Raw genomic sequence first — 4,176 nt, forward strand, 5'->3', positions numbered from 1 at the left:
AGACTTACAAGCCTTCTAGTGTGATGTTTCTGACTATTCCTTTCTCTCCCTCTCCAGTGTCTACTCTGTATTATAATGCAAGGGAAACCAAGATTTAAAAAAATAAATAAGCAAATAAAAAACAGTCAAGCATCTTAACATGATCCCCCCCACCTTCCAGCCATGACTCAATCCCTGTATCTCAGAGCCCTGCAGTTCCAAGGCTGTGCATATATTGTCCTTTATCCCTGTCCCATTTTGGGCCCATATACTCTTATATGACAGGATGAAATGCTACCCTGTCCTGCACCATCCCTATGATTGATTGTGGAATGGGTTGTGATGATCCATAGTGTTTTCATTGGTTGATATTTGGAAGTAGATAGCCAGACCTTTCTTCCTAGTCTGTCTTAGTCTAGCAGCATTGCTGAAACTTGTTTAGCCTTACACCAACACACACTGACTTTGGTGGTGGTTGCCCATGAGGTACACTGACCAGAACTGATCCCAGGAATTTTCTACATGGAAGCCAGAATTCTACCATTGAACCAGCCTTGAGCAATAATTGTTTGTTCCTTAATGAACGAGTGAAGAAACCTGGGCAGAAAACGTCTGCCGTCTCAGGAGGTTCTCCTTGAAGGAAGGACTTGGGCAAGCCCTTTCCTGAAATCTTACAAGTCTGCAGTAGGCTGGGCTGATGGGGTGGAGGAGGGGTGGAAGCAAAGTTTTTTTTTCCCCAATGGAAAATTTAATCTGCTCAGCAGGCATCTGATGAGAAGCTGGGTGCTGGTCTGAAGAGGATGCAGCTGGAGGGACCGTCCATCTGGACCTCGCAGGCTTCTGGATGTTGAGTGGTTATTCTTAGCCATCTTTTCTTCAGTCTCTATTTTCTCTTAATCATGCCTCTCTTGATTTTGCAATTGGAGGCTTTTTTCCCCTCCCTCTAAAAAGCAATGATTTTCTAAATAGTAATTCTTTCCTTCTTTAGATTCCCCAGAGTGGTAGGTGGTTCCTTTTGTGCTCCAGCACGTTGCCTCCCACCCGACTCCTCCCATGAGTATTTTTGTGGCTGATGGAGACCTATTATGTGTGCTGAGTAGTTACTGGCCCCCATCGCCTTGTTTGTTTACAAAGAACTTAACCATACCACTATTCTTGCTAATTATTTGTTCCTAGTAACATCTAATATGAGTGCATTTCCCGCCCTTCCTCCCTCCACCCCATGTGTCCTGAATTCTACTGGATTAATTTAATTTGAGGCTTAAGAAGCAGCAAAACCAAGGGCAGGTGGCTGAGCTCCAGTCCTTGGCTCCTGCGTCACAATCATAATCACTCGCAGTAACACAGTGCTTGGTGGCTAACAAAGCACTTCCCTGTCCACTAGCTCATTGAATCCTCACAATAGCAGAAGCCAAGGCTTCTGGGGTTTGGTAACATCTCTGGAATAAAAGGCTCAGAGGAGGAAGGGTCTAGGTTTAACCTGGGTTTTGGATTCCAAACCTTGGAGCCCAGGCAGCAGTCAGAAATCAAATGCCTTTGGGAACCAGGCAGATCACATAAATGAGGGAAGCAGGGTGGAGCAGAACACATTAGGGAGTGGTGAAGAGAATGGAAACTGCAGAGAACAGGTCTTGCCTAAAGATATTAAAATGTTTAACATTTAAAAAGCAATGAACCCCTCCCCCCAACTCCATTTATGACTTACAAGGTACCTAGTCTAGAAGCCACCTCTTTGATAGGAGAAGGAGGGGGGTGTGTGAGCATTTACTTAGTGGCCTGGGTAAGTACTGTGTTGGTTGTAGTAAGTCTATAGGATAGATGAGACAGGATAGTTCCAGGGAGCTTCAAAAAGCTCGTGGAAAAATGGAATGAAAAGATCATGGAATTTCCCCACAAACACTTTGAAGCCCCCTCACATGTGAAAGGAGTCCTGATGGTGTAGTAGGTTATGCATTGGGCAGCTAACTACAAGGTCAGCAATTCGAATCCACCAGCTGCTCCATAGGAGAAACATGGAGCTTTCTGCTCCAATTAAACTGAACAGCCTCAAAAACCATATACAGGGTCACTATGAGTTGAAACCGAGTTGATGGCACACAGCAGCAACAACATATGTAAAATATTAAGTGTGTGATATTTTTGGTTGCCATTAAAATTCTATTACAGCTTTTAGGCTACTAGCTGTTCCACAGGAGAAAGATGAGGATTTCTGCTCCCATAAAGATTTACAGCCTCGGAAACCCTATGCAGGGTTGCTATGAGTTGGAACCGACTCCGCGACACAAAACCACCACCACTACCACAGCTTTTAGGATAGTGTTATAGACTTTGAAATGAACTGATTCTGTGCCTACCCATCATCTCTCCTTTATAGAATTTTGAAGGATTGAATTCATGATCATGTAAAAAAGTAAGTGACAAAAAAAAAAAGTAAGTAAAAAAGTTTTGCTACAACATCATAGAAACTTTATTAAACAAAATATCAAAATGTGAAGCTATTGTTTCTCGACATAGCCTCCATCTAGCTCTATATACTTCTGAAGGTGGTGTTTCCATCTCTCTAGTCCTGCTGTTGTGCTGTGACCACAAGGTCCACAGTTGAACCCCACCAGGTGCTCCTTGGAAACCCTACACAGGGTTTACATGAGTCAGAACAACAACAACAACCATACCTGAAGCATTCTGTGCTCTTTGATGTAACCAGGTCAAAATGGCAGCATTGATATCCGCAAGGGACTCAAGTCATATTCTCTTTAAATGGCCTTTGAGTCTAGAGGAACAAAAAAGAAGTCTGAAGGGGCAAGATCAGGATTACAGGATACATGGTTTCCTAACAAAATGCTCCTAAGACAGCCCTTGCTACCCTAGGAGAATGGACAGGCATAGTGTAATGGAAGAAATTTCTTATGGCAAATTTCCTGACCTTTTTTCTTATCAATGCAGTTTTAAAACTTCTTCCTAATAAGTCCCTAAGATAGTCCTTTGTCCCCCTTGGGGGTCCCCCAAACAGTCTCCATAACCTGAACTGACCTCTCCGCCTTGAATTAGACTAGCCCAGCAGATCTCAGCAGAAGGCATTGTTTTGACTGGACCTTTTGTTTTGAAGGCATCCTAATGAGACTAAGACAAATATACTGACAAAACCTGTCTGCAGCCATCCAGTGATCACAGACATACTTGCACATTTTTTGTTTGGAATAAACCATGTGTGTAGGAACTGGAACCCTAATAGCAACACTATTATTTTGTCACACAGGGTTTTTATGAGTTGAAATCAACTAAACATCCCCTAACAACAACAAAAAAGAGGACCGTGCTAAAGGTAGGGGTCACCTGAAAATAGAGCTGAAGTGTACCTCTACTGTAAATAGACCAGTGGTTAGGGCTGTGGTTTCACAGAGCCCAGCTCTGCCACCAACTATGTGACCTTGACAGGTTATTTAGCCTTATTTCTCAGCATCTTCATCTATAAAATATGTATAACTCAATTGTAATCAGAATTAACCATGATTATACAGTAAATGTGGCATCATTAACAACCTGTGAAATGCAGATGACATAACCTTGCTTGCTGCAATTGAAGAGGACTTGTTATTGATGAAGATCCAAGAATACAGACTTCAGTATGGATTGCACTTCATAATAAAGAAAAAAAAAATTCTCACAACTGGACCAATAAGCAACATCATGATAATTGGAGAAAAAAATTGAAGTTGCCAAGAATTTAATTTTATTGGATCCACAATCAACACCCATGGAAGCAGCAGGTAAGATCTCAAATGTCAGATTGCATGAGACCAATCTGCTGCAAAAGACTTCTTTAAAGTATTAAAAAGCACAGATGTCACTTTGAGGACTGAGGTAAGTCATGGTATTTTCCATGGATTACATCTCAATGTAAAGAAAACAAAAATCCTCACCACTAGACCACTAAACAACATTCTTATCAATGGAGAAAAGATTGAAATTGTCAAGGACTTCATTCTTCTTGGCTCAACTATCAACACTTACGGAAGCAGCAGTCAAGAAATCAAACAACATATTGCATTAGGCAAATGTGCTGCACAAGAACTTTTTTTTTTCATGTTTTATTGTGAATTATATGATATTTTACATGCGAGAACTTTAGTTTTACACTTATTCCACTGCCTATTGTTTCATTTCCATGGTTCCAATCCCTTCCATGCATCATCAACC

The sequence above is a fragment of the Chrysochloris asiatica genome, unplaced genomic scaffold, assembly GCF_000296735.1.
Source record: "Chrysochloris asiatica unplaced genomic scaffold, ChrAsi1.0 scaffold00031, whole genome shotgun sequence".
NCBI classification, from domain to species: domain Eukaryota; kingdom Metazoa; phylum Chordata; class Mammalia; order Afrosoricida; family Chrysochloridae; genus Chrysochloris; species Chrysochloris asiatica.